Source organism: Drosophila tropicalis, unplaced genomic scaffold (genome assembly GCF_018151085.1).
Source record: "Drosophila tropicalis isolate 14030-0801.00 unplaced genomic scaffold, ASM1815108v1 contig_593, whole genome shotgun sequence".
NCBI classification, from domain to species: domain Eukaryota; kingdom Metazoa; phylum Arthropoda; class Insecta; order Diptera; family Drosophilidae; genus Drosophila; species Drosophila tropicalis.
The window spans coordinates 4763829-4785580 of NW_027173070.1; the positions used below are offsets into that span (position 1 = coordinate 4763829).

The 21752-nt window shown below is 33.9% G+C and overlaps 1 protein-coding gene across 1 annotated transcript in view; it reads right to left on the reverse strand.

The window, feature by feature from the left end:
• The window catches only part of KCNQ (KCNQ potassium channel), a 49532-nt gene that overhangs the window by 26996 nt on the left and 784 nt on the right, over positions 1 to 21752 (reverse strand). The gene's annotated exons all lie outside the window — the stretch shown is intronic.

Sequence of the window (21752 nt, forward strand, 5' to 3'; positions counted from 1 at the left end):
CAAACTGTGCTATGTTCTTGCAGAGGAGCACTTTTACTTTATTACGTTCCACACCAAGTGGCAAGTGACAGAGACAGAGGCAGAGGCAGCAGAGGCATGGAAAATATGGAAAATATGAAATATAAACGCGAAATGCCATTGAAGTGAGTTAATTATTCAAAGTTGCTCATACGCAACGTTGGCTGAGGGACCAAGGGAGAGCAAAAGAATGGGAAACAGCGAGAGAGAACGATGGAGACATAGTGCAAGACCCTTCTCAACCTCAAATGCACCTGTATAAATAGGTTACACCCATCCACCGATCGACTGACTGACTGACTAACTGTCTGTATGTCTATCTGACAAAGTGACTGACTGAGGCACTCAAGAGCTCGGAAGTCATATAAGAACCTAATTGTCGGCACTCTTGAGGTTCGTTTGCTGTAACCAATGCGCAACATGTTGCTGCTTCTATATATACATATGTACATATTACCCTTGCATTCTTTACTCCTCTGCGCGTCACTCCTCACCTTGACTGGACATATCGCATAAATGTTAAATACGCTTAAATTGATTGACAATTAAGATATATTGCCTTTGTTTGTATGTCTAAAAGGGGCGGCTGGTGGGACAACAGGTTGCTTTTAACTACTTACTGACTGACTGGCTGGCTGGCCAACTGACCGCTGCCTCCGCCAATTAATTTGTCGCAAACAATTTGCAAAAGGGCACTCAATGAAATTCGAAACGACCGGCTATTTTCAGATCAGAAATGAAATCGCCATAGCCATAGAGACAAGTGAAGCGACATTTGCGATTATCTTGGGCCAAAAGTCAATTTTAAATATCTTAAAGCAACAAAGTTTTTGATTTTTTCCCAGCTTGGAATAATCGATGAAAATATTTTAGGACATTTAATTCAGTTTTCATTGTGGAGTTGTGATTTTTAAGCCTCTAAGGCATTCGACAATTAAATATTGCCAACTACATTTAACTATGTACATACTTTGTAAACTTGTAAAGACTTGAGTTGATTAAGGTCAAAGAATAGTATTTATAAATTAATCAAATTGCAAAACTATCAAAAAAAAAAACAACTATTTTTTACCCCTTTATGCATTGCAAAACTATAAAAAACAACTTTTATTTGCCCCTTTAAGCAATGGACAAGTAATAAAGGCCGTTTTTGAAAATCATGATGGAATTTAAAAATCTTTGCAATAGTTGCAAAAAGAAACAATTTTTAGCTCACGGTAGTCAAAAGTTCTTAAAAGTATGATAAAAAGAATATTTTATACTTATATTGCATAATTTTGAGAGAACATTTCATTCATTTTACCTTCTAGAACTGTCACTGTCCCCTTAAGTAATGTTTTTTGTAGAATCAAAAGTTTTGCTATCTCGTTTCGAGCTTCCTAAATTGCTTGAATTCTGATTCCAGCAAGGACTATCAACATTTTGCTCTAAAAATTATGCTATAAAATATGATTGTCTTCTTTATCAACAGATGTTTGTAGTTTGCCAAAATTTAAGAAAAGGGTGAAATACTTTTAACTTTTTCTCTGCAGTTTGATGAACCCCTTTGAAACGAACATTTTTCCCTTATTTTTTGCTTTGCCTTTCACCACTTCAAACAAAAATCGCATTGCTGCTGACCCATTGACATTGACAGTTTTTTGTGTTATGTCGTTTTGCTTTTTGCAAATTGTTGAGAAACAGCATTGCAATAGTTATTGTATATATCGAGATATATATATATATAAATACCACTTTTACGGGGGCTAAAAGTGAATCGATATTATTGATTTATTTTTACAATGGTATTTACCATATTGCCTCATGATCATTATTGCAATGGGCGGGTGCAAAAATATTTGCACACTTTGTCATTACAATTGATTGCCGCCAATCGAAGAACAACAATAACAACAACAGCAGCAACAACAATCAAATGAAAATGTGAAAGCGGAAAATTTGCAGACCTCGACAGCCAAGGCAATCGCTTTGAGTTAATTTTCCCACTGACCCCTTGCGCGTAAGTAGAGACATCAAAGGCGCGAATTTAAAATGAATCAATCAAAAGACATATGCAAAAATAATGATGATGATTACTTCGACTCGTGTTCATTCTTCTTTTGTTGTCTATCGTTCCCTCTCTCCCTCTCTCTCTGTTTTAGTTTGGGGCGTGAATAATTCCACTAAATACAATAAAACAATTCTTTCGTCATTGTTTTTTTTTTATGCTTTTCTCATTTTTTGTTGCTTGTGGCCTTAAAAAATTTACATCTAAATGAAAGAGCCTCGACAACCGGAACTGTGCCAACAACAAAAAAGAGAAAATAGGGAGAAAAAGAGAGAAACAGAAACGAATCAGCAGCAAAGAAAAAAAAGTTGATGAGCTTCTTCTTCTTGTTCATCGTCTTGTGTTCTGTTCCTGGTTCCCTTCCCTTTTTTTGTTGTTGTGTGGTTTGAGTTTGCTCCTTCGGGCCGCGGATGTAAATAATAAAAAGCACATTAAACAGCATTTTCTTTCATTTCGAAACGAAAACGGAACAATTCCCCCAGTTCGGACCAGGCCACACAGACACACACACACACACACAGACACTAATACAAAAGCGGCTGGCCGCCTGAAAGTATGCTACAATTGCTACAGCGGCTGAGACGACTGTATAGTAGTAATGCTTTGACACTTGGACACACAGAGAGTCTGCTGCTGCACTACTTCGTGAAGCAAAGTGAGGGACGGAACGAAGGGCAGTTGCCGCTGGCCACGGCACACTTTTTCGCCCCCCAAACACTCTAAAGTCAACAGAGGTTATATAAACTTATGGCAAAAGTTTGATTCAATTTAACAAAAATTTCACTCACAAAAGTCGTGTTTGCAAATAAATCATTATAAAAGTCTTTTTAATATCCTCAAAGATAAATGGTTGAAATAACAATATAATTTAAGTTGAATTTTCTTCTTACTTCAAAATAAGATTCTAGTGCTCCTATGAGGTCAAAGTCAAGGAAGAAGAAGGCATTAAAATTAGTTCCTTAAATCCTTCTGAATCGAAAATGTAAATAAAATCTTTATTTAAAGGACAGTATTGGTTAAGTAATTGAAAATGACAGTAATTATTTCGTGATATGATTCGAAAATATGGAAAAAAGGAATTATTTGCTGTGACGATTGACAAATGTGGAAAAAAGCCAGTGTTGGTAAATGTTAAGCAGTTATTGTCATATCTCTGTGGAAAAAGGCCAGTGTTGGTAAATGTTAAGCAATTATTGTCATATATCTGTCATTAAGTGATATCCCCCGTGAATTATTAAATTACACAACCTTTTGTATAGAGGTCAAAAGACTGACATAACTTGCTTTTGAAGTTTTCCATCTTGTTTTGGCCAGCCATAGGTGAAAATTGGACTTATTAACACAATTTTCAGAGATAAAAAAGTTTGATACTTCCTTATCAAAATATTTCATTTGTCAGATGAAAATTAGAAAATCTCAGTCTAGAAATCAACTTTCTCTTTTTTAATTTAACTTTCGAAAAGTCGTTGCCATTGTCAACAACTTTCTTTTCAATGGCCCAACAAATAGTTGGAAACTTAAACTGAGAACATTTGCCATTCGGTTTTAACATATTTTACATTAAGTTAGACTTTGGTCATGTTTTCGTGTTGGTTGTTGTTGTTGTATTTTCGCTTGCTTGTGCTTGGCTTGTTTCGTGTTTTGCCACAAATTGTGGCAGCTGCTACTTACTTACGCCACTTGCTGGCATTAATGCCACGTTTTTTTTGCTCGGTTTACATGCTTTCTTTTCTCTTTATGCCTTTCATTTTCATGTCCAATTTCATCCAAGATGAAGGGCCCGAGCCGAAAGAGAGAGCGATTCCGTACATAGGACTTGAGCCTAAAAGTATGCACTTGAAAATTTAACAGGCACTGCAGTAGTAGTTTTTGGTCCCGCTGCTTTTCCTGCTTCTCCTCCTCCGCCAACAAACAAACCGACCTGCCAGTCTGCCAGTCTGGCTTTTATGATGACCAATTTTATGATGACTCTCTCCATTGCTTCGTCTCAGTGTGGGCCTGGGACTGGGAATGAGAATGGGCATGGTCATGGGGCTTGGGCCTGTCGCTCCATGAGTCAAATGAAATGTGAAATGTAATCCACAGTGTGCCATATGCCATGTTTATTTGCCTCTGCATCTGGCCACGGCTAGGACCGATGGAGATCGGATGCGGGAGGGGAACCAGTGCCAATTGAGTTTAATTTGTTGAATGCCTTTTGACAGATTTCAAAATTAACTGATAGCACACTTGAGTGCACTGACAAAGCCTGAATAAATTCTCTTTCTCTCACATATTCTCAGTCACAGTCTCTCAGAAAACCAAATCACACATGTGTAAAATTTGAATACGGTTTCAGTTACAGTTAACAGCATACGATTTGGTTTTTGTTTTTGGTTTCGTTTCGTTTTGGTTACGGTTTACTTTGGTTATTCAGTCGTGCAGAGTGATTTGATTCATTTGATTCATTTATTCAACAGTTGACAAAAACTTTTCAGCAAAAAGGTTTTTGTGCGGACTACTTGATAATCATAGAGCTTACCACAAAACCTTTCCCAAAAAAAAAAAAAAAAACTGCCGGAACCCAATGAAAACTTACCGAAACCCTTACACATTAAGCTGCTTAAATTTTAAGTTTACTTGTCCTCCAGTTAAATACTTGAGAAAAACAAGTTAAGCTGATTTCTCTCTCTCTCTCTCTCTCTCTCTCTCTTTCTCTCACTCTCGAAGCAAACTACACATATAATGCATTTTCAGGCTTCACTTGATCATAGAATTTGCAATCAACTCAAGTTTTGCCTTTACGTCAGAGAAAACAAACTATTGGATGCAAACAAAAAACAAAAAAACACACAAAAAAAAAAAAAAAAAATAGAAGCGGAAAATGGAAAATAGAAGAGCAACCTAAGCTCCTTTTGTTCGCTTTCAGCATTTCACTTGATTTATAATTAATATAATTTTAATGAGTTGAGAATCATTGATTGCGGTTGCGGCCAGAAGTATTTTGGCCCAGAATTAAGCAGTGCGAGAAATGAGAAATTCTATTGAATTGAAAATCAAATAATGATAAATTAACAAAAAGTCCTTAAAATTGAATGTCAACAAAAAGGAAGTAGCAACACAAAATCATCAATCGATATCAATTGCAAGCCAAAAAGGCAAACGACAGAAAATCGAAAACTTTTAAAAATTTTAACTAATGCAATCTTTTATAACAATAGTCATGGAAAGTAAAAATCAAGCAATCAAATACATTAGAGCTATATGATACACTCATTCGATTTAAATGAAATTTTTGGTACAGTATTTAATAGGTCAACTGAACTAAAAAAATGGCGAAGTTATTGAGAAAAATCACTATTCGTTGGAGTTAAGCGATATAGCGGTCCGATTCGGTTTAAATCCATACATACTTTATATGGTCTGGGTTGCTTTGTTCTATGCGTTGCACACTTCTGATTGAAACTTATATACTCTCTCTCTTTACAAAGGTATAAAAATACATAGTCAAAAAAGTTTAGCAAATTGACAAAAAATATTTTGTGTATACATAATTTATAGTTTGATGCTCTTAACCTAAAACATTTAAATATATGTACTTAGTTATCAGCTACAATATCTAATGTCAAAAAAAGGAAAACATTGAACAAATATTTTATTACAAGGTTAAAAATTTTTTAGAATTTTAAATTGTAAGAGTTATGGGTCATCAGAGCATGTCAGCTCGATATATGTGTATAGATTTTTGCATATCTAATTAATTATGCATTATTTAATTGTTTTTTGTATACCCTTCAAAAGAAAGTACATATGTATATATATATGCGTATAAATCTCACGGTCGTAACTGGAGAATTACCCATTCATATATTGATTATCATTTTTATACCATACACCCATAGGGTGAAATGGTATATTAAAGTCGCCAAAATGTATGTAACAGGCAGAAGGAAGCTTCTCCGACCCTATAAAGTATATATATTCTTGATCAGGATGAATAGCCGAGTCGATCTAGCCATGTCCGTCTGTCCGTCCGTCCGTCCGTCCGTCCGTCCGTCCGTCCGTCCGTCCGTCCGTCCGTCCGTCCGTATGAACACGCAGATCTCGGAGACTATAAGAGCTAGAGCCACCAAATTTGGTATGTATACTCGTGTAGTATGCACATGTTCAGAGTTAATTGGAATTTCGGCCACGCCCCCTTACGCCCCCAGGAATCACATAAAACTGTTTTTCTTAAAAAGTATAACAGCTAGACACATCAAATTTGGTTTATATACTCGTTTAGTTGGCGCGCAGAAACTAATTGTTTAAACTTTTTGCCACGCCCCCTTCCGCCCCCGGAATTTACATAAAACTGATTTTCTTAAAAACTATGACAGCTACCGACATCAAATTTGGTATGCAGACTAGTTTAATAGACGCGCAGAAACTGGCTATTTAAAAATTTTGCCACGCCCACTTCCGCCCCCGCAAATCAAACAAAACTGATTTTATCAAAAACAAACAAAGCTAAAGTCACCAAATTTAGTATGTATACTGGCATAGTATGCGCGGAGAATTTATATATTTTCATATTTTGCCACGCCCACTTCCGCCTCCATAATTAAGAAAAAACCGATTTTCTCCTGTAGTTTTTTGACTATCGCATTCAAATTCGGCAGACTAATTAATCTTATCTATTTCTACAAGGCCAGAATTGGCCGTTGGCTAGTAGCGGCGCTAGAGTGCTCGTGTGTTCGTAGAGTGAGCGAGATAGCACATACTATGAAACATGTAAAAACAATTTAATAGACATACATATGTACATTTGGTTTTCGAAATTTAAAAAAATTTGTTTCACCTGGTGTATGGTATACCCGAGTCGACGAGTCGACTTACTTGCTTCATTCGAATTGTAAAGCTTGAAATATATTCGCCGAGTTAGACCATTACGACTAACAAATCATAACTTTTGCACTTGGGCACTACGATTCAAAGATTAGGAGTATTAGCTAGAGTGATTGGACTCTGGATTAACTTTGCTTTTTTTGTAGTGATTAATGATTTAAAATCGTTAAATGATTAATTATGTTGCTTTAAATTTTAGTTTTGACTTGACGGGAGGGTCAATCAAGGGATTTTGTTTTACCAAGTAAATTCGATTTATATTTAAAGTAAGCAAATTTGGGAAAAATATAAAAAGTTTTAAAATTTTACATATTTTAGGGTTGTTAAAAGAACTCTGGAGTAAAGAGTGGCTTTAGGACAAATACAAATGGTACGAATATTTTCCCTACCGAGTGACATGGCTTGTTTATCTTGACGGTAAATTTAGACACTATATTATGGTCTTTTTTTGGTCTAGACTTTGTCATTTTTGGCATACAGTAGACAAAGCTTGGGTATAAAGATAAAGACATTATAAGCTTCTAGATATATGTTTATAATTAAATCAGTCCTGTTCCCATATCACATCGAAAGTTGGCCTATGCAAAAAGACTAAATGACTTATGCAAATTTAATTCCATATGCAAAACGATTAGAAACCAAATATGGCCATGACAATATTCAACAACGATTCAAACCTGTAACATACAGGGAAAGAGACGGTAGCAGAAGGTCAGAAGCGGGCAGTAAAGAGAAGACATTAGCATAATCTCTAGTCCTTTTTGCATTTGCATAAGCTGCTGTTGCTGCGGTTGCTGCGTCTGCTGCTTCAATCGCAGTGCAGAGCCCCGAAAAATTTTCCATACACTTATGTACATATCTGTAAAATGAATTTTATGCCAAGTAGTTTGAAACTTCTCTCACTTACACTGTAATGGCCAAAAGAAAAGGGGAATCTAGTGTAGATTTCCGTGTATCTTAACGCATTTCCGCCAATGAATTTTAATGCCATGAACTGAGCTAAAAATAAGTGCAAAGAGTGTTGAGAGGAGAGAAAGGCAAGGTAAGAAATATTGCAGGCAAAAAAATATGCAAATTAATGGTTGGCAAAGTGCTATGTTAGATTTCCTTTTTAAGTTTTCCTTTTGCCCTTTGAGCTATTTTCGCCTTTGCCGAACGAACATGGCTGTAACAATTGTTAGCCAAAAGCCAAGAAGGTGGCTCACAAACAAACCACTTGACACAAGAGTCGCAACAACCGCACTAATAACTAACAAATGTTGCCGACGTTTCCCTTCCGCCATGCATCCCTTACAAACCTCTTCAAACCGTTTTCTCCACCCCTCTGATGACGCAGTTCGCCCTCTCCATTTCGGTTGGCAGTGTAAAATAGTTTCAACCAATAACTGCGACCGCATTGCGTATACGTCATGTATGCAATGGCAAATGAAAATTTTCGTTTGTTTTGCCGAAAAACGTATAAATAGAAATGTGCATACATTTTATTATTATTTTTTATTCTTCTCGTTGTTGTTATTGTTGTTGTTTGTGTAATTTTTACTAACTAGTCACTGTGGCTGAGTTCATTTTACTGCGGCTTTTTAATTAATGTTTAATTCATATTTCCAGACTTCTCATTAAAATGATATACAACAATTTCTTCATTTATTTGCGTTCGCATTTTATTTTTTTCGTTTTTCTCCCTTCCTATTTTGTTTAAGTTCCGCCGACCGTTTAGGGTGTTGATTATTTGTTTTGTGGTTACGCTAATTAACCAATTATAGAATTTGTATTTTCCCTTTTTTTTTTTGGTTTTTTGATTGTTGCTCTATTTGTGCGGTCAAATAATGTGTACATATATATTTTTGCGTTTTCAAATTAAAGTCAGTGGTCAAATATAATTACTAAAGGATAACAAACTAAATGTCAAATATCATTTACCGTTAATTAAACTAAAATTAATTATTGCTTAAAAATATGTTTCTTTATAGTAGATAATGTATATTAAGCTAAAGTGTTTGTGGTAAATGATACATAACCCTAAGAACTTTTCTGCTCCTTGAATCTACTTATTTATAGAAAGGGCCATTTAAATTTTGTATAAGCCTCAAGAAAAGTTTAAAATATATCACGAAACACAGTTGTTCCAAAAAACTTGTATCTTAAAAAACGAAAAACAAATGTTTATTAATGTCAATGCAAGTCAAAAGGAAACATTTTACTCAATTACTTTTTTTACTAACTTTTTTTATTCACTGATTTTCTCAAATTTATAGCCACTTAATGTATTTATTTATTGTTGTGAGACAATTTTCTCTTAGTTCAGCAATAAAAAATGGGTTGAATCAGTTTACAGAAATTTAATTTCCACACTTTTTCCTTTTTTAAACTTTTATCTAAACTTTGAAAAATATAAAAAGTAATTAAAGAGAAAATACTTTAATAATTGTATAATTGATCATTTTTTATGACAATAATTTTGATCATTAGATTATATCTGTCGAATGATTTTCTTTTTACATCATTTATTGTTAAGAAATTGCTCATCTGTTCTCTAGAAAGCATTCAAATTAATATTTCGATCATTTTTATATTTTAAGTCTTAGTTAAATTGGAAATATAAAGCTGAAGTTGATAATATGACGCTTAAGAAGATAATATCCAATAGATTTTCAGTTACATTAATAGTTAATTGAATCTTTATACTTAAAGCCATCGCATGGTCATAATCTACGCGTTTAGTTCTTTTCCTTTAACTATCCTTAAAGCTTCTAAAACAATTTGTAATTTATGGTAGTCATTTCATTGCTTTACTTTTGCTCTTCTCTCATTCTTGCTTCTTAATGACCTTATAAATATGTTGGAAATCTAGCCATTATTATAGGTTTATCTCGTTTGCTTTAGTCATCATTTTCATAATGGATAAATGTGTAGAGCAGTTCCATTCTTCATCTATAGAGTTTCGTGCCGCTATGCGGAAAAAAACCTATTTCTGGTCATTAATATAAATCACTTAACACTTGGTCATCGCCCACGCCACTTAGAATTGGGTGGTCAGAAAATTCGATAAAAACTAAATAATAACGTGAATTACTATCAAAATGAGCTAAATAAATAAACACTAAAATATTTTTAATTACATTTGTTACACACTCAGGTGGAATATTTTCATATATGTATGTATATATGTAAGTATGATGACCACTAATTAATGCTAACTGATGGTTAGCTTTAATTCTAACTCTTACTAATTGATGGCACTGCCCACGCCCCAAAACTGAGGGGTTTGGGTTGGCTGCTTGGTTGGTTTCCACTACTGGGAATTAGGCATAAAATTGATGGTGCACGAGGCAGAGCGAAAGAGTTAATGAAAGTAAATTCCGCCTACATCTATCGATCGGTATAGTACGTACTATATATCTGAATATATGTGTATATATGAGTTTCTATATATATAGAAACTCTGACACTGATTTGGCTTGAGCGATAAAAAGAAAAGGTTCCTTTGTGCCATCAGTTGTAGACCAGGCCAAGCATAACAGTTTAAATGCGAGCAGGGTCTATTAAAAAACAAAATGGAGTACCTGTAGCACTCAAACACACACACTCACACCAGCACACTCACCTACACACACTGTTGGAGTGGAGCGACATGCCAACACAAAAGCCAACATGCAATTTATGAACAGCTTTTTAGCTAGCGGGGCCAAAATGCTCGTTTGAAGCTAACGAAATGCAAAATGGTAGAGCGAGAGGGGAGAGCCAAAGGACACGGGCTATTACAGGTGAGAGGGAGGACTGTGTGTGTGTGGCTCAGACAAAAGCGAAAGCAAGAAAGCGTAAAAACAAAAAGAAGAGAGAGTAAAAAAAAAAAAGAGGAAACTACTAGACGAACAGGTGAGGAGAGTTGTAAGTGGTTGTTAAGGAAAAAGCTGTGGGTAAGAGAAAACTGGTGTGGAATTAGTATGTGTGTGTGTGTGTGTGCTTGTGGCTTCTCCAGGGACTCCAGTTGAAGTTCCATTTTCCACCCACCTTAACTCGTTGATAGAATAATGATATCTTTTTTCATATTTTACACATATTTCTATATATAAACATAAAAAGCCAATCCCATAAACCTGGTTAGACTACATTATGGTCAATTGAGGCTTGCTGGTGAATTTCTAGGCACTTGGCATTTTCAGAGAGTGTCAACACGTTTGAATTTTAACAGCTTTTTGATTAAATAAACAAAAGTATAATAAAAGTTTTAAATGAGAATTAATATATTCGATCTAGTAATCTATTAAAATGTCTAAATTAGAATGTCAAATTCGTATCTTATTTGCATTGCATACTTTCAGGAGAATGTACTTTCACTCTATGTTAAATTTTTGAAAGGTTAAATTAAAGAAGATTGAATTTACTCGTCGTTCTGTTGTTTCTGTTTGGAATCTTTATCTTAAATTTCTTTAAATTATTGGCTAAAAATTACGATATTAGTTTTTACTAAATTCATTGCATACTTTTGAAAGGTTCTGTATAGGTTTTTTTTTACATTTCGACAGAACTAGAGAAAAGTGAAAAAAATGTTACAAAGTTTTCCGCGTTATAAAATTGGTTTTGAATTTTGAGCCTTGCTAAAGTTTTAAATATTTACAAATTAAAATCCATTGCCTACTCTTAGAAGTCGAGCATATGGCCTAGACTCTACTCTGTTTCTTAAGCAACTTCTAGAAATTTCTCTCACGGGAAATGAGAAACATTTCTACCAATTCAGAACTGCTTCTGTTCCGTTTTGCTTGCATAGTTAAAAATTTTGTAAAAATTGAAAGCACAATGAAAGTTTTATATTGCATCTCTGTGTGTGAGGTGAGCCAAAAGCTATGAAAGTTTTATGCAAATTTCGTAGTATGCTCGGACAGGTCGAATGGACGCGGTCGTCCTCTTCCTCATTTCTCATTCCTCAATCCTTGACTCTTGTCGGCATGAGGTCAGGTAAAAGATTTTAACGTGATATATTTATATACATAGATATGCATATATATGTATACATATTTATATAGTTATAGGTGTAGAGGTATTCAAATGTTGCATGGCAGACTTTTGCTGCATGCAACATCCCAAAAAATGCTGGCAACTTTTATGGCAAATTTGTGGATAATTTTTAGTTTAGTTAGTTTTCATAAATTGTTTAGTTTCATATTGGTTTTTTTGAACGTGGTAATTTTTTAGTTAACAACAACTGGTGGCTGTCGGTTTAAACGATCGGAAAATGTTGAAAACTTTCCACTTTTTCAATTCCATTAGAGTTTATCCTTGACACGAATAATGTAATATGGGTAAAAGTTTCCTTCCTCAAATCATTAAATTAAAACAGTGATGTTTTATTTTTTTTTTTTTTTTTTTGTTCCTGTGGATAAGGCTTGTCGCCCGTCATTTATGTTATTTGTGTCGTAAGTAATTCGCATATTTACCTTCAAGGCTCTCCCCTATCTCGCTCTCACTGCTAATAAAATCAAACGACTGAGCACAAAAAAGGGAGTAGCTGAATGGAGAAAATGGGATACAAGCACACACTCGCACACATTTCATGCTATGGGCTAATAAAAATACACAACAAACTCTCGTCAAAAATTCGTCAACGTAGTTGTAATAGGCAAACTTCTCTACATAGACTCGGTGAGACTGTGTGGCAATTTTTGTGCAACAAAACGACCCAATTCCAGACGTGCCTTATCGCAGGTAATACCTCACTTTTTCTCTCACTCCGTCGGCCTCTGTGTCCGCTTCTCGCTGATTCCATTCATGCCAAAAACCAAAACAGACCAAACACAATAGCAACCAATTCTTATTAATGAACTCAGTTATAGAGTCGACAATTGAATTGACCTATAGCCATACCAAAATTGGTATATTTTCAGATAAGTTTGCTCAAAATATCCATATTTGGATTGATGGAAAACTTCTAATACTATGAGAGTTTAGGAATAACATAATATATACGATACAAATGGATTCTTGCAGTCGAAATTTTACTCTAAATTGTCTTTAAACGATGATCCTCGTATATATTTTTGAGATGGCAAAAACTTGTCAGTGATAAACATCGTTAGTTGCTTCAAATATGTGATTTGTTTTAGCATAATATTTAAAGTTAAAGCGATACTTCTAAATAAAATTCGGTCAATTAGTTTTCTCCTCGACTTCTTCATCCATAATCAAGAGCTAAATGTTTAATTTAAACGAAATCAATAGACAACAAGATTGTGTTCGTAGAAGAAGCGTTTAATTTCCATCCTCAAATGTATATACCCTTACGTTCTACATTGCATGTGTATAGGGTATGACAAAATATGTGTGCTAGCAGTGCCAAGGTAAAAGGCACAAATTATCATCCTCGTCATCAACTTCAATATAACTATATAATAACAACATAAGCCACGACATGGCAATTATAATATACTAATCATATTGCCAAAGGCAAATAACATGTACAAAAATCAAGAAAAGGGAAACCAAAATGAAACCGAAAGGAAAAAGGAAATTCCAATGAGGTTTCGAAACGAAATTCTCTGGTTAGGTACATAAATGAAAGGCGATTTCCGCCATAGCCCTAATCAATTATACAAATTGCGAGAAATTAATTGCAAATTCGCACACACTCACACACTTACACATACAACAAATTTCATGTACGTGTGGAAGGGGTAAAAGTTTATGCCGATGGCTTATCAACGCAAAATGCCTTGAGTGGCGTCAATCTGATTAAATCATAACATAAATTTGTATACCAAAAGCCTTATCAGACTGCGAGTATAAAAGGTGTACAACAAATTTGAGTAAATTTTGTTCGCTAATGTGGCATGAGCACGAGAAGCCGCAAAAAGAAAAAAAACCAACAAAAATTACTGCACGTTGTTATAAATTAAAAAAGAAAAGTGAAAAGAAAATGCTCAACATAATTTGCAATTTAAGGACCAAAGAGAGACGGAGTGAGAGAGTTAGTGATAGAGTGAGTGGTGGGAAAAAATGTTATTGAAAAACTGAAACTGAAACTTTAACGGGCAACAGGCAACAACAAACTGAGGCAAGGCCGCAAAAGTGAAAACGGCAAGGCAAAGGAATTTTCCTTCAACTTTCAAATTGTGGCCAAGTAGAAGGGGAAAAAGGGTTTCCAGTCTTATGAGGAAAATTTCTTTTTGCTAAACTTGCAGAAACTAAACTTGAAACTTGAACTAACCTAAGAACAGTACCGAACGAAACGAAACTATTAACTTGTATATTATAATGTTTAAAGACAAAGTGAGGTCATAGATTTATTACGTATACGCCACGTATGTTCATTTAAACATTGAAATGGGGGAGTTTGGCCTTTGTCATAAAAAAGAGAAAAAAATGCTTTAACGTGTATGTTTGAGGTAAGTTCAACAATAACAAAATCAACACTCGGTACACAAACGCACACATATGAACCTCAAATAAACACACATGCAAAACATAACCGAAAAAAAAGAAATAGAAAATGAAATGAGGAAAAAAAAGAGTAAACAAACATAAAGTGTTGGAAGAGGAGGGTGTTGGTTGTGCGTGTGTGTATCTGTGTATGTCTGTGTGTGCCATTCATTTACAAAATGCTGGCAAAAGTTGTGGCAATAAGACCAAGATGACGACAATGACATGTCGAAGAAGAAGAGAATGAGGCATCCAAGGGAGAGGGCACAAAAAGGAATTGTTGGCCCCTTCTTTTTGGCTTGGATTTTTAAAGTCTAACGCGCTTATTTACACATTGCGCCATATGTGTGTAGGTGTGCCTGTACAATCATATACATGTATGTGCAGAAAATACATACAAACAAAAATACACATATAAACATAAGTATATATGGTAGATATGTGTATATATATGTATGTAAATATTAAGGCAACGCGGTGTAAACGAATATTTTCATTTGGAGAATGCATTATTTACTCAATTTATTGCTCAATCCCCGAATATCATCATTGATTCCACTTAGTCTATGAAATTTATCGATCCGCCAATACACAATATCAGAAAAAAAAAACACATTTCAGTGGAGGGGAAAATCATTTTGCAACGCTCAAACACGGAAATTTAATTTAAAAAATATAATTAAAATGTCAGAATTATTGATAAAGGAAAACTTTTCATCGAAATTGACCTTAAACTTGTTTTTATAAATGGCAAAACACTTAAAAATAGCATATGATAATATTAAGATCTCAATATGGCGACGCCGAAATTCGATGTTAATAATTAGCTATTAAAAACAATTTCAAATGTTAATAAACGTTGCTGAGTAATGAGTAATGGTTTAATTGGCATTCAGAAAGTTAAATAACTGGCTTTTGAAGAAGAATGAAGCAAGTAAGTCGACTCGTCGACTCGGGTATACCATACACCAGGTGAAACAAATTTTTTTAAATTTCGAAAACCAAATGTACATATGTATGTCTATTAAATTGTTTTTACATGGTTCATAGTATAGCGCCGCTACTAGCCAACGGCCAATTCTGGCCTTGTGGACCGCGTAGTAAAATACGTTCATACGCATATTTTGCATGTTTCTAATCCGATTTCAATAAAATTTGGTAGTTTTGTAGAAATAGATAAGATTAATTAGTCTGCCGAATTTGAATGCGATAGTCAAAAAACTACAGGAGAAAATCGGTTTTTTCTTAATTATGGAGGCGGAAGTGGGCGTGGCAAAATATGAAAATATATATACTCTGCGCGAATACTAAACCAGTATACATACTAAATTTGGTGACTTTAGCTTTGTTTGTTTTTGATAAAATCAGTTTTGTTTGATTTGCGGGGGCGGAAGTGGGCGTGGCAAAATTTTTAAATAGCCAGTTTCTGCGCGTCTATTAAACTAGTCTGCATACCAAATTTGATGTCGGTAGCTGTCATAGTTTTTAAGAAAATCAGTTTTATGTAAATTCCGGGGGCGGAAGGGGGCGTGGCAAAAAGTTTAGACAATTAGTTTCTGCGCGCCAACTAAACGAGTATATAAACCAAATTTGATGTCTCTAGCTGTTATACTTTTTAAGAAAAACAGTTTTATGTGATTCCTGGGGGCGTAAGGGGGCGTGGCCGAAATTCCAATTAACTCTGAACATGTGCATACTACACGAGTATACATACCAAATTTGGTGGCTCTAGCTCTTATAGTCTCCGAGATCTGCGTGTTCATACGGACGGACGGACGGACGGACGGACGGACGGACGGACGGACGGACGGACAGACGGACATGGCTAGATCGACTCGGCTATTCATCCTGATCAAGAATATATATACTTTATAGGGTCGGAGAAGCTTCCTTCTGCCTGTTACATACATTTTGGCGACTTTAATATACCATTTCACCCTATGGGTGTATGGTATAAAAAGCTTTTAGAGCAATGTAAAAACAACTCTGGCAACGTTGCAACCATTAAGTGGCAACCCTGGAAATCGACCACCCACTGTAAATAGTAAAAATTACTAATAAATACTAATGAACAAGTTTTAGGAATATTCAAAAATTAATAATATTGTCCTAAAAGTATAAGAAGCTTTAACAATAAAGTAGTAGCAACTCTGGCTAGGCTAGAAACATAATATGGCAACGCTATTTAACGGTAATAAGAATTTTTTCTAAAATAAATCAGAAACTATTATTTTTTTCTGTTGAAAATTTTGTGCAAAAACCTATTCAAATAAAATTGAATCAGAAATACATTGCGTCCAGACAGTTTTCATGGAGATCTGGCAACGTGAAATTAAGCCATTTGTTCAAAGCTTGCAAGGATCTCTTTTTCGCCTTTGTTTCTAAATCCGACAAAATTAGATATACGAAAGTGAAAACGAGAACCGACTTTATGGTTATTTAATGTTGTGTTTTAATTCGTCGCTAAATTCATTAAAACTTTTTTAATATTTTACAAATTACGTATTTCTGAGCTTATGAGCTGAAGTTTGATACATTGTCAGATGCTGCTTTAATTTCCAGCATCTTAAAGAAGAGAAATGTTAGTCCCTCTTCTTGCTGTTGGCCTATTTCTTTTTGTGGCAATTTTCATTTTCAGACATTAAACATGAGTATTCCAACACACACACACTCACACATACTCACATACACACAGCATATGCTTATGATCCTGCAACAACAAAAAAAAAAAAATGAAGGAAAATAGAAGGAAAAACTCTTTCAGCTGCCAGGGGAAAAACTTGGCTTGGCACTTGCTTAAGCGCTTTTCACACGAAAAATATCAGCATAATGCCAAAAGCATATACACCACATGTGTGTGTGTGTGTGAAAGAGAGTGTGTGGTGGTATGTGTGGATGTATGGGTATATTATAACCACACACTCATACACACGTAGAGAAGTAAAAAGGCGACAAGTCTATTTTACTTTTACTTTTTGCCTCTAAATCTGCCTTGGCCTGGCTCCATTTCAGCTTTCTTTCCCTTCTTGGCCAAAAGGTCTTTCTGCTTCGTGGGCGTGAGCTCTCTTTTTCGCAATAAATATAAGTATATATATGTAATATACTTATACATACTTATATGTATATATAATAAGTATATTTCTGGGTAATTGACAGCGTTGTTAAATGCCCAATGCTTAAGTAGATGCTGTTACTTTTGCCTTAAGATATTTCCTAGGTTTAAAAATCATTATGGCTTGGCCTATCTCTTTTCTCATTCTGGCCGGCCCTCCTCCTTCTTCTTGATTCCTGTTAAATGGTGCATGAAATTTCACACTCAATTTGTGCCTCCTTTTATTTTATATTTTCAATGTTTTGCAAACTTTTTTTCGCTTTCGCTTGTGTTTGTTTAATACATTTCGTGGTTTATTAATGTCAAATTTATGTGCATAACTCAAAATAGAAATTGACAGGCCTTCTGACAAATGTGAATTGCCCACCACAAGCATTAAAAAAAGACAAAAATGAGAAAGGGAGATATGTAATTTGAAATTTTCTTTCCCTTTTTTCGTTTCCTTTTTTTCTAGTTTGTTTTACAAACAATGGAGAATTACTTTTGTGCAAACAAATTTCTAGGAAAATTATTCATTAAAACATTTGCCGGCCCCTCATCATCATCATTATCATCATCGTCATTTGTTGGCGTTCTGTCAAAGGTCGACGAGTAATTATTATAACAGAAGGAATGAACGAATGAATGAAGGAGGAAATGTTGAGTAAAGTTTCCGCATTCTCTTTGACAGATTTTCACTTTTCTCTCTGTGCATAAGTTATATACACATACAATAAAACTAAAACTTTAAAAAATATTAAGCCTAGAAACTTAAGTCCAAAAATCTTTTGTTGAATAGTTTGAAAATTTGTGCAATTGGAGGTTTTAAGAAATATATATGTAATTATGGCTATTGACCCTTTTTGATGTTCCTTAAGATTTTGTTTATTTTATCAAATTTTTCTTTTCCATTCGAATTACTTTTTTCTGAGAAATTATGCTGATGACACTTTACGACCAGTCTTTAAGATTATTTTTATCCAATTTCGGTTTGTGGTTTGCCATCGATGTTCTTCCTATGATCACATCAAAATGTTTCTTTGATGTAGGCATATAAGTATGTACATATAGTCTTTATGTCGGGAATAAGTTCATAAAAGACAGAGGGACAAAATTTGTAAGACTCACATGAGTTGAATAGACTTTTAACTCATCTTGTGGTAAAACTAGAAGCAAATTTCTACAAGTGAATTTTATAGATTTACAATTTTATCATTCTTTAAAGGTTCTTGTTAATATTAAGCCATAACAAAGTCTTTAAGGTGCATTGCTTATTGTTCTAAAGCCAAAATTTAGAGAAATGATAGCCATAGGAAGTTGCAATCTTTTCTTTTGAACATTGTGTGTTCACTTAAATTAAAGATTTCGCAATAATATCATTTACTCAAGCAAGCAAAATTAAGCTCCTTAAGAAGGGTGAATCACCTAATGCTACATTGTCATTCTCAAGGCTACAAACATAATTGAAGATGTTTCTGACATAATCTCCCTATCTCCCTAAGTAACTTTGAGAATCATGAATGGAGTTAAGCGAAGGATTTTTTTCCCTACAAAACTAATAATGTCAAAATATTTCAAATTGAAATATTGAATAAGCTATTTAACTTAAATTTGCTATAAAAAAATTACTGACTTTTATTTGATTTTTATTAGTTATTTTTGGGTAATGTTTAAGGACTATTACTGTTTTGTTTTAGATATGGGAAAAAGATAGTCACCATTACAGAGGACTTTACAAGTTTTCTTATATAAAAACCAAGTCGAATATTGAATTTTCTAGAATAACTAAAAAACAACTAAAATAAGAATACTTTGTGTTGAAATTTAAGTTATTTTAATTTATGTTTTGTCTAATTAAAAATCTTTTTTAATTTCACATTTCGAAAATGCTGAAAATGACGCCTAAAAGATTAATCATAATTTTCTTTGTTTATTATTGTTATAAATTAAGGGAGTCATGTGCTCATATTTCTCAAACGAATTTGTTAATTTAAATTCCATAAGAAAATAAAAACCCAAAAAAGTTAATTAAATCATAAAAATCGAATGAACCTCTCAACTGGTTTTCACTTGAAAATTACTTTATTGATTTTTGTTTAGAGTGAGATTTTGAACTATTTCTTTTTTAAGAACTTTTGGCACCATAACTCTAAGCTTAAATGTCAAAATTCATTAGCAAATGAGTATTAAACGCTTAGTAAGTTTGTTACAAAGTACTCAACATAAGTTTTTTCCTTCTTCTTTACTATTTTGAAGAAATTTATGAAAACTTTTAATGCCTCCTCCTGAATTGTGAACTGGCTAAAAGTGTTTTTTGCTGCTTTTAAACTGGTAACCAGATTTAACCTGATGATATTTCGGCCCGCATATAAATATAAATATAAAAGTTGTTTATTATTTAAACGAATTCTGTGGGCCACTTTACCAGTTGGTATGCTAAAAGTCAAATTGAATTTATTTCAATTCGAATTCTGACATATTAAATATATGCAGAAACTTAAACTTGATGGTAATGTATGTATATGTATGTAGGTATCGTGAAAGGATTAGCAGATTCAATTCAATTGAGTTAAAGTGCATGACCATGTAATAGGAAAGGCAACAACGACATTTTGGCTCATTCGTTCCGAAGGCTTGAGGGCACAGGAAACTGAAAACTATGTAAACGGTGGATGGATGGGTAGGTGGTTAGTTGGTGGTGGTGGCGGGTCGGTTGTGTATAGACGGTAATTGATTCACCAAAATGCAAAATATACCTTCAACACACAACACAAACTTAAACATACACAAATTCACACACACACACGCAAAGACACACACTCACGTGTCCCCCAAATCCAATTGGGATATCACGATAGAGAAAGTAAACTCGACAAATTTCAGGCACGTATCAAAAACCTAAAAACCCAGCCAGACTCTAGCCCCATGATGCTTATCGCCTGTGTTGGTTTAGATGTTGTTAAAAAATTTGTAACCACAAGGGTAGTTTAGGGGTATATACGAACCGGCAGAAGAACTATTAAGAATATGCAAATATTGACATGTCGTCTAAGATTTCCATTTTAGATTGAAAGTATGTGTCTCTGTGTTAAGTTCTATGTCTATATTAGAGCAGAAAGGCTTATGATCTTAAGAGCATAAAACGGGTTTTCGAGCTAAAGAATGGCTTATAAAAGTGACATTTTGTTTAAAAAGACTTTCAAGACACTAAGCTTAAATATAATGCCTATAAAAGCATTAGGACTTTTTGTGATCTTTCCAAGGCCAAGGCTCGCTACTCTAAGAGATTCGAAACCTTCGCCAAAAATATTAATTTCAATTAAATTAATGACTTAAAAAATGTTACTTATGCAGCAGTCACCTGTCATTAAGACGATATAATATAAAATAAATAAATATAAGTTAAATAAAGGAATAAGAATCAAATCAATATAAGGGTTTTCATTTTAAATCTAGTAAAAAGGAATGAGCTTGACACAAAACTCTTACATATGCAAAACTTTTCTGTAATTTAGTCAATCTTTTGCCTTAGAACTGTTACATTAATGGAACACCTGGTAACGTTTTTCTATAACAAACTTAATTCCAATATAACTAAATGACTTAGTCCATAAAAACGGAAGATCACAAGAGTAATATACATATGTATTGCTTGAGCTTCACTTATAATTACACTTTAAAGATTTTCTCTAGGGTATCTGAAGACTTCATCTTACGATAAAGAAACTGTTGGGCATTTTGTGTTATTGTAATTGGCATATCCTGAGCAATAGTTCTATGGAAAGGAAATTGGTTTTGTCACAAAGACCGCAAAGATGGTTCATGTGGGGGGTCTCTATGTGGGCGGGAGAATCCCCTAGCACGTTCTAGGCATAGGAATAAATTTCAAATGATGAAGTCGGCACGTTTTTTTTTTTTATTTTATTTTACTTTATTCTAGACATTTCTTTTACTTTTTGTTTTCTCCCAGTTTTCTTTGTTGCGAATTCCTATGAAGTGTTTTTTTTTTTTTTTTATTCTCTTCTTAATGATTTTTTCATGTTTTTTTTGTTCGTTTTCATTTTTTTTTTTTTTTTTGTTATTCGCGTTGTTTCTTTTTTAAGCAAATTAAGCGAAAAATTTCATTTAGTTTTGTTTTTTTTTTTATAATTTGAATAATTTGCCTTTTGCTTTTTCAGCTACTTACAATTCCGAATTAAACATGGAAAATTTGTTCTCTCTTGTTGTGGTGCAATTTTCTTTAACGAGCCGTTAACAACTAAATTTTTTCAATATAAAAACTTATAAATCTGTTGTATATATTGAAAAGATATATAA